Source organism: Apium graveolens, unplaced genomic scaffold (assembly GCF_009905375.1).
Source record: "Apium graveolens cultivar Ventura unplaced genomic scaffold, ASM990537v1 ctg934, whole genome shotgun sequence".
In the NCBI taxonomy this organism is placed as follows: domain Eukaryota; kingdom Viridiplantae; phylum Streptophyta; class Magnoliopsida; order Apiales; family Apiaceae; genus Apium; species Apium graveolens.
The window spans coordinates 1-10468 of record NW_027421868.1 but is presented as its reverse complement, the minus strand read 5'-3'; the positions used below and the strand labels follow the sequence as shown (position 1 = coordinate 10468).

At 37.1% G+C, this 10468-nt stretch overlaps 1 non-coding gene and 1 pseudogene across 1 annotated transcript; both read left to right on the top strand.

Annotated features, from left to right (window-relative positions):
* The first annotated feature begins 2377 nt into the window (after nucleotides 1-2377).
* Nucleotides 2378-2484, top strand: LOC141705723 (small nucleolar RNA R71). Its single transcript, XR_012568460.1, has one exon. It is a non-coding gene; the product is annotated as a small nucleolar RNA R71 (small nucleolar RNA).
* A 3735-nt stretch (nucleotides 2485-6219) lies between these two features.
* Nucleotides 6220-8517, top strand: LOC141705718 (uncharacterized; annotated as a pseudogene).
* Nucleotides 8518-10468: the final 1951 nt, after the last annotated feature.

Below are 10468 nucleotides of genomic sequence, written 5' to 3'. Positions count from 1 at the left end.
ACAATAATACTCATGACCGGCCAACCTGTTAAGCATCTGATCAATAAATGGAAGAGGGAAGTGATCCTTCCTCGTGGCCTTGTTCAACTTTCTGTAGTCCATGCATACCCTCCATCATGTGACTGTTCGAGTGGGAATGAGCTCGTTCTTCTCATTTGCTACCACAGTAATACCTCCTTTCTTAGGTACACATTGCACAAGGCTCACCCAAGAACTGTCAGAAATAGTATAAATAATTCCTGCATCCAGCCATTTCAGAATTTCTTTCTTCACAACTTCTTTCATGATAGGATTAAGTCTTCGTTGTTGCTCAACCGTTGGCTTACTACCTTCCTTTAGCAGAATTTTATGCATGCAATACGAGGGTCTGATCCCCTTTATGTATGTTATAGTCCATCCAATAGCCGATTTGAATTCTCGCAAGATCCTTAAGAGCTTGTCCTATTCACTACCTGAAAGGTCAGATGCAATAATAACAGGTAAAGTAGATGCATCACCTATAAAAGCATACCTCAAGTGTTCAGGCAATGGTTTAAGCTCCAAGGTAGGTACTTCCTCAATAGATGGTTTGAGCTTTCCTTCAGCATTTTTGAGGTCAGAAGTACCAAGAGATTCAAACGGCATGTCTAGCTTTCGCCTCCAAGGAGAAGCATTTAGATATTGTAGTTGCTCATTGCCATCCTCATCATCACCGTCAAACTCCCCCACTAAGGCTTTCTCTAATGCATCAGACATTAGCATATGATCAAGTTTCGAAGTAACCGCAGAATCAATCAAATCCACCTTTAAGCACTCCTCATCTTCTATAGGGAATTTCATCGCTTTGAATACATTGAATGTCACATCCTGATCCTGCACCCTCATAGTAAGTTCACCTTTCTACACATCTATCAAGGTACGGCCTGTAGCCAAGAAAGGCCTCCCCAAGATTATGGGAATCTTCTTATCTTCCTCGAAATCCAGAATAACAAAGTCTGCAGGAAAGAAGAGCTTATCCACCTTTATTAACACATTCTCCACTATGCCTCGTGGGTATGTAATAGAACGATCAGCCAATTATAGAGACATGTAGGTGGGCTTTGGATCAGGAAAATTCAACTTTTTGAAGATAGACAATGGCATCAGATTGATGTTTGCTCCCAAATCGCACAGGCATTTGTCAAAAGACAACTTGCCAATGGTGCAAGGAATGGTGAAGTTACCCGGATCTTTAAGCTTTGGAGGTAATTTTTGTTGTAACACTGCACTGCACTCTTCCGTTAGAGCAACGGTCTCAAGGTCATCCGATTTCACCTTCCTTGAAAGAATACTCTTCATAAATTTTGCATAACTAGGCATTTTCTCCAAAGCCTCAGCGAAAGGTATGTTGATGTAAAGTTTCTTGAACACCTCCAGAAACTTACCGAACTGCTTATCCAGCTTTTATTGTTGCAATCTCTTAGGGAAAGGTGATGGATGATAGAGCTGTTTCTCCCCTGTATTACCCTCAAGCAGAGTGTGTTCAACAGTAGTCTTCCTTGGCTCTGCCACTTTCTCCTTTTGCTTAACTTCTTCATCACCAACTTCAGCTTCTTCATCTGTTGCTTTTTCAGCATCAGCAACTTTTCCAGACCTTAAGGTAATAGCCTTGACTTGCTCTTTAGCTTCCTTTCTTCCTGGCACTTCAGTATCACTGGGAAGTGTGCCAGGTTGACGATTGAGCACTGCATTGGCTATTTGACCGATTTGATTTTCCAAGGTCTTGATAAAAATAGCCTGACTTTTGCACAATAACTTAAGTTCCTCAAAATCAGCACTAGAAGGTGGAGCATCACCTCCTTGTTAAGGATATGATTGCCTTTGAGCATAATGCTGTGGTTGCTGGAATCCAGGTGGATTAAACTATTTACTTATGCCTTGCTAATATGGTTGCTGAATAGCATTCTGATTATTACTCCAGCTGAAATTTGGATGATTTCTGTTGTTAGGATGATAAGTAGCTGGCACAGGCTGCTGCGGTCGCTGATAATTGTTCACATACTGAACAGATTCATTAACAAGAGAATACTGATCCGTAGCATGAGAACCTACACAAAGCTCACAGACCATAGCTATCTGATTGACTCCATAGGTGGCTAAAGAATCGACCTTCATAGACAGCGGTTGGAGCTGCGCTGCAATAGCTGTAGCTGCATCAACTTCCAGAATACCTGCTAACTTCCCATGCATCATCCTTTGAGTTGGGTTTTGATGCTCATTTGCAGCCATAGTCTCAATAAGATTATAAGCCTCAGTATATCTTTTGGCCCACAAGGCGCCTCCAGCTGCTGCATCGAGCATGGGCCGAGATTGGGCCCCCAAACCATTATAGAAACCAGTGATCACCATCCAATCAGGCATACCATGATGTGGACACTTTCTCAACATCTCCTTGTAGCGCTCCCAAGCTTCGCACATGGATTCTGTAGGTTGCTGCGCAAACTGAGTAAGAGCACTACTCATAGCCGCAGTTTTTGCCATTGGATAGAACTTTACCAGAAACTTTTGCGCAAGATCTTGCCAAGTAGTGATGGACCCAACTGGTTCAGAATGTAACCAGTCCTTAGCTTTATCCCTCAGAGAGAATGGGAAAAGCCTCAGCTTGATAGCCTCATCAGTCACACCATTATATTTGAAAGTACTACAGATCTCGACAAAATTCCTGATGTGCATGTTGGGATCTTCAGTAGCAGCACCTCCGAAAGAAACAGAATTCTGCACCATCTGAATAGTGCCCGGCTTGATTTCAAAAGTGTTAGCCTGAATAGCCGGGTGAAGGATGCTTGATTGAATGTCATCAATTTTAGGCCGAGAAAAGTCCATAAGAGCTGGATCTGCCGGAACTATACGATCACCCATGATTACTGGTTCTTTCTGCTCACTCTCTGTATCCGAATCTTCAAAATCTATCTTCTCCGGAATACCAAGAACTTCTTCTATCTCCTCAGCCGTATCTAAAGTCCTCTTGCGAGTATGAGAACATGTTTGCATAAACGCTCGCTAAAGTACCTGAAACACAACCGAAAATAATAAGTAACAAGTATTAATCAATGAGTCCTAATGACTACTGATGGTAAGTACATAAACTAAACAAATACGCCGAGTCCCCGGCAGCGGCGCCAAAAACTTGTTAGGGCGGAAAACACACGCTAATAATACGCGCAAGTATACGTGTTCGCAAGTAATATAGAATACTTTCTAGTTCATTCCCACAGAGACTCAGACTAATTATGTTCAATTAACACTTACTCACCAATGTATAACTACTTCTCAATGTCAAGACAATAACACTTAGATTTGATTAACTAATTATTAACTAGAATTAACTACGAGAATTAAGCACTTAATAGACACTTGAATTAACAATATTAAACACACATGAGATCACAACTTCATTACTACTTCCTTCAATAGTTATTGTTATTACCCTTAGCATGTAACGGTGATGATATTAATCGAACAACACGAAACTGATAAAAGCCAACTTTCATTGTACTAATACCATTCTACCAAACATCCACAATTAAGACAGAAGTTGAATAAACATCAATTATGTTGAGACCCTATATGTCTACAGAATTTGAAAACATAACGATTTAAGCACAAGTTATTCCTTATGATTACACAGGGCAAGTAAAACAGTTAGAGTTACCCACTAATCATGCATACACATACATGAACCTATGCTAGCATGGCAAGTTCTAAACCTCAAGATCCACTGTCGCTTCACAAGAGATTAACACCTTATCTTATATGTTCGCGATGCACATAAGACGAATAAGCACAACCAATACTAGATGTCATACAATCATCACACACTAAGGTATTAAACAACTAACTAAATAATATCATAGTAAATCCGTTACGACCCCATGATCACAATTAGCCCATGATAGAACTCATCATCACCATGGGTTCATATGAAAATATGATAATAACACACGAGAATAATTACTAAAACTACTTATATTAAACCAAAGTACGTCACAAGAGTAAATAGGTTCAAAGTAAAGAAAACTAGCATCCACTATTACAACAAAATAAAGAATCACAAGAAAATATGCTTCCTCTTCGTTGCTAGGTGCTAAAACGGTCTTCTTCCTTTTCTCCTTGCTCCTCGATTAATACCACCATTCAACACCACGTGAAACGTCTCTGAAAACTACTTATATAGGAGTCCCACAAAACCCAGCTATCTCAGAAGTTGGAAGCTCAACAGAATTAGGAGTCTAAAAATTATTATTTTAATTTACGTCCCTGAGCGGCCGCTCGGCAATCCTGAGCGGGCGCTCAGACCCTTTCTGGAAAATACTCTGTTTTGCTCCCGTTCTTTGCTGCATTCTGCTCCTATCTTCCCACTCGTAATGCCAAACACATACTAAGACTTATTGTTGATGACATCTCTCCACAAACGCAAGTAATACCCTGAAATGCACAAATACTAGAAAAACGCATCAAATACACAAAATACTTGATTGCAAGACATCAATTCAAGCTATTATAAGACGTTCTAAGTGGTATAAAATGCCACTTATCACACCCCCAAACTTAAATCGATGTTTGTCCTCAAGCGTCATAGAGTCAAAAACAAAACAAAAACATGCATGAATGCAATCTATATGAAATGCAGCGATCCCCCTCACTATGACCAAACCAACCAACTTACGACATCTCAACAAATACAATTAGGCGAATAAAGATCAATCAAATCATGCAAACTAACATACAGCCAGAAACGTGGTGTGTGCAAATGCTTAACAGATATGCTTCGAAACTAAATCAATTATCATAACTCAACTATCCTTAAGGCAATCACATGATTATACGAAGAATAAATTTTAGGCAAAAAATGACTTATAACACTTCAAGATTATTGGAGCTTATTACAGAATCATGCTTATTATTTAACACAACAATAATGCTTATTTGACCGTGCAATGAGTGAGGTCCACAAAAGACTTATACAATGGCATCCATTTAGCGAGCGTTAGGTTAGTGGATCCCAGACTATAAAAGCCTTAGGTCACTAGGCACAAAATCCCCTAAGAACTTAATAACTCGAATACCAAAGAGCCCACTCGTGATCAATTATGCATTAACTCTTTATAATTTTTTTTTTTTTTTTTGGTTCTATTTTTTTTCTAAATTTCTGAGCAAGTGCGTTTCGCTCCATCTTGCTCAACCCTAGACTACTCGCACAAAAATACGAGCCGGCTACTAGCCATTTGACGCCTAGCCACACTTAGCAATGAATCCCAATTTTTTTTTACTCCACTTTTTTTTTCTTTTCATGCCTTTTATCACTAAGAACCTATTATAAATTCTAAGCATAATCCATAGATTAACCTCAAAAACCATCAAACCATGACAACAATCTAGTCCTTAAGCATTCTTTAAGACTTAGTGAAATTACAAGTGTTTCTAGCATGCACGACAACCTACAAGACTCAACATCACTCTAACGCTATCACTACACTCACATCAACATCACAAATCAATTGGTAAAGCAACGCAAAAGGGATCATGGTAAATGCATGAGCTAAATGGCATGATAAATAAAGCTATAAAATAAAATAAAATAAAATAAAACTATATGGCAAAAATATGCAATTATATGAACTAAACTATCATGAATATGCAACTATATGACACACACACAAAATATTCCTTAACTACCACCCCCAAACTTAAAATCTTCACTGTCCCCAGTGAAGATAGTAGAAAGGAACACAGGGTATACCTACTCGGAGAAATCATCATCACCCTCAGATATTAGGAGACCATCCCAGGTTTAGATAAGGGTTATGGTTTTATGTATATCTTGTTTGACTGGATAAATATATCTTTTACTTATCTCAAACAAACCTTATCTTATAAACCAAATTTGAATCTTTCAAGACTTATCCTTTACTTGATTTATCTTTTTCAAACTACTAACAGATTAGTTTCTCAAGTTTCATTCAAATATTTTCAAACAAACTTGTTTTCAAATCTTATCTATTTTATTCTTTGTTTGAAAATAAATCTATTAGAACTTTACTTATATATACAACTCACATTTTTCAGATTTGAGCTAATGCTTTTCACGTCAATTCTTATCATCTGAAAAATACCTTATTGTTCTATACCCGAGATACATATCCAGTAAACAAGAAGCCTAGTTTGAGTTGTAAACTTTCACATTATATTCTTGTATCTGAAATGTGTATTATATCACTTGTCCCGAGTTGTGGGAGTTTGATTACAAGTGGAAGGCCAAGTAGTTGTGTGCTAGGTAGCGGTATGTTAGAGAAATGTTTCTTTCAAGTGGGTCAAGTTTGTAATCAAGGAAAGTTTGTAAGTAATTTGTTTTAAGTGGATATAATACATTCTCTATGCTAGTTGACATAGGGACTTGGATGTCGGTCATAAACTAGGTGTAGGGCCGAAACAAGTGAAACATTACGGTGTTTTTACTTATTAAGTTTTCAGGATTCTACATTTTCATTACTGTTATTTACTTTCTGCAGTTAATGCAGTTAATTGAGATTATTGTCTCATTTGTAAAAAAACTGTCCCATTTGCATAAGAGACAGTTAAAATATTATATTATCCATCAATCCATCGAATTTTAAACAGCTGGACAGAAAAATGTCTAAATCTACTTATTCTGATGGAATGCGCAATCCACTCATTTGGTCTTCTCCGGAAAGGGGTGTACAATTGAAATAGGCAAACAGATTTTCTGTAATAGATCTTTAAATATGAAAGGTATTGTTGCTGTTGGGTTCGACATGGATTACACATTGGCACAGTATAAGCCGGAGACATTTGAAACTCTTGCTTACAATGGAACTATTAAGAAGCTAGTCTACCATCTCGGTTATCCTCAACAGGTTTGTCTATAGTCTATAATTTTAAGCCAAGATTGTTCCCTTGTGTAGCATTATATTTTGCATGTCAAGCTGCCTTTATTTACGAACACTGGACTCACATCCTTATTAACAAACATTTCTTATATTTACAAACACATATGTTTATTATTCTTTGTCATTTACTATTGTCCTTTTATTTTTTGCATTCTTTGTCCTACATCCTACTTTACAGTCTTGTTTCTATTTTTTGTTAGTTGTTGGAGTGGAAATTTGATTGGACTTTATATGGTAAGAGGACTGGTTCTTGATAAAAAGAGAGGCAATATAATGAAGGTTTGTCTTGATTGCTCGATTGTTTGACTTCGGAATAGCTATTCTTTTTGTCTTTATATTGGTTTTTCTACTCATGCCTCTTGCCTGGATAGGGATAATTCCATACTCATGCATTTACACCCACAGATGGATCGCCATAAGTATGTAAAAGTTGCATATCATGGATTCAAGGAATTGTCCAAGGAAGATAAAGTTATGGCATATGGAAGCACATTAATACGAGATGCCTTTGATGAGCCCGATTATGCACTTATTGACACCCTTTTCTCATTGGCGGAAGCATGTATGTTTGCTCAACTTGTTGATTTCAAGGACAATAATCCTGGATTAATTCCAGAAGCGACAGAGTAAGGGAAAAGATTTCATCAAAATTTCAATTATTTTGCAAGTACCCCATTGTTCATCTATAAATGCTCTTCAAGTTTTGATTGGTTATTTGGGTCTTGATTGTACTGAAGATGTGTAATACAATGTCCCAACTTCCTTTTTCTCACTTGTAAGTTATGGTCTTAAAAGTGTAAAAGAAATAACGCTGCCTATGTACAAAATTGATAGTATGTAAGAGCACACACTAGGACGAGAAGATTAAAAGAGTTGCCGCATTGAGATTATTTTTAATCACTGTTCAATTCTATGGTAACACATGCTTCTGCTACAGAGTTTACTTTAGAGTTTATTGCTGCAGTGACTGTAGACAAAAAGATGTTCACTTATGGTTGAGTATGAGTGTTTCATCTCTGTACTATTTATTTGTTGTCTACACTTGATTTATTGATTAACCTTTAGTCAGACTGTGAGAGTCACATCAGCCTCATTAGTTTTCCTTCACTTATGCTGAGTATTAAATGCCAACAGTTATGCTCTACAAAGATGTTCGAGCTGCTGTTGATTTGTGTCATCGCGATGGAACTTTGAAGGAGATGGTTGCATTAGATCCGAAGAGGTATCTTATCTTTAGGGCAATTTTTTAAAGCTTTTTTCTATGCTAAATTATATTGAATTGATATATATGTCTATAAATATTAATGTCACAGAGCTTATAATTTTTTCGCAAGTTTCACTATCTCGCAAAAGTCATGTATCTGCGTCGGCGCTACAAAAATTTAAAGAATCTGTGATGTTAATAATTTTAGAGTTTATTGTCATACAGTTGTCTATGTCTGCTAGGTATATCAATGAGGATAAATTGATTGTCCCAATGCTCAAAATGCTCAGAGATTCTGGCCGTGCAACTTTTTTGGTGACAAACAGGTACTAGAATTGCTGTCTTCATTTCATTTGCTTCCTCTCAAATTTTGAGGTACCTACAGAGTGAATTCCCAAGTGTGATATATATTGTTTAGTTAACTGCAATTCAGGATTAAACCGTGTATATGTTTCCCTATATTTAATGTATTCTTTTAAAGTAGGTACCAGGTTTTTGTTTCTGTTTTTTGGGGAAGCGGAGGGAAATTGGTTATTATTATGCCGTCATTATTTGATATCCGTGCCTTTCTAAATATAGGGTATGCTTTCTCTTATTGGTATGTAAGTATCAACTGAATATCTGCTTTTAGTACCAGCTTCCATTTTCTTTTGCTTACGTAATTAAAATCTTGGTTGTTAGTTGCACTGGTTTTTTATGTTCCTAAAGACAGTCTAGTTGCATTTGTCCATTTGAAGCTAGTTTAAAATTAGTACGTTGTATTTTTATTTCGAGGAAGACATGCTTTAAACTTCTAGTGGTTCTTTCTCATCCTATTTATGCCATTTGTATAAGTTATCACATGGTTATCCATGGTCATCCACACTTACTAGAGCAACTTGTCGGCCCTTTCTTTCTAGTCTTACTCACTGTTTCCATTAAATATTATAACAGAATGGGGTTTGAAAGCGGGACAGGTTTTTGAATGAGGGTTACTGTTAGGGCGAAAACATGCACTAATATCACGCAAGTATACGCGTTCGCAAGTAATATAGAATACTTTCTAGTTCGTTCCCATCAGAGACTCAGACTAAGTTATTGTCTAATTAAACTTACTCACCAATGTATGATTACTTCTCAATGTTAAGGTAACACTTAAAATTGTTGATTAAATATTAACTATAATTAACTACTTAATTAACCACTTAACTAACACTTCAATTTAATCAATAATAAAACACTCATGAGAGCACAACTTCATTATTACTTCCTTCTATAGCCATTGTTATTACCTTTAGCATGTGACAGTGATGATATTAATCGAATAACACGGAACTGATAAAAGCCAACTTTCATTGTACTAATACCATTCTACCAAGCATCCACAATTAAGATAGAAGTTGAATAGTCATCAATTTGTTGAGTTCCTATATGTCTACAGAAATTGACAAACAACGATTTAAGCACAAGTTATCCCTTTTGATTACATAGGGCAATAAAACTGTTAGAGTTACCCACTAATCATGCAACGTACATGAACCTATGCTAGCATGGCAAGTTCTAAATCTCAAGATCCACCGTCGCTTCACAAGAGATTAACACCCTATCTTATATGTTCGCGACGCACATAAGACGAATACGCACAACCAATACTAGATATCATGCAATCATCACACACTAAAGTATTAAACAATTAACTAAAGAATTCCATAATAAATCCGTTGCAACCCCATGATCACGATTAGCTCATAATAGAACTTATCGCCATCATGGGTTCATATGAAATCATGATAAACAACACAAGAAATAATAACTAAACTAATTATATTAAAACAGAGTACGTCACAAGAGTAAATAAGTCAAAGCAAGAAAACTAGCATCCAACGTTACAACGAAACAAGAATCACAAGAAAATATGCTTCCTCTTCGTTGCGTGTGCTAAATCGGTCTTCTTCCTTATCTCCTTCGCTTCTTGCGCAAAACACAATCTAAAACATAATCTCCTTTATTCTCTATGAAAACGTCTCAAATCTACTTATATAATAGTCCCATAAAACTCAGATTACATAGAAGTTGGAAGCCAAACAGAAGTAGAAGTCTAAATAATTCAGCTTTTCCCCGACCCTGCGCGGCCGCTCAGCATTTCTGCGCGGGCGCGCAAGGCTGCTGCGCGGCCGCTCAGCATTGCTGCGCGGGCGCGCAGGACCCTAGGAAAAATTCCAGGTTTGCTCCGTTTCTTCGTCGTAATTGCCCGTTCTCTTCCTCTCGCAATGGTGAAACATGCCAGGCTTATTCTTGATGATTCCTCCTCCGAAATGCACTAATACCCTGAAATGCATAAACACTAGAAAAACGCATC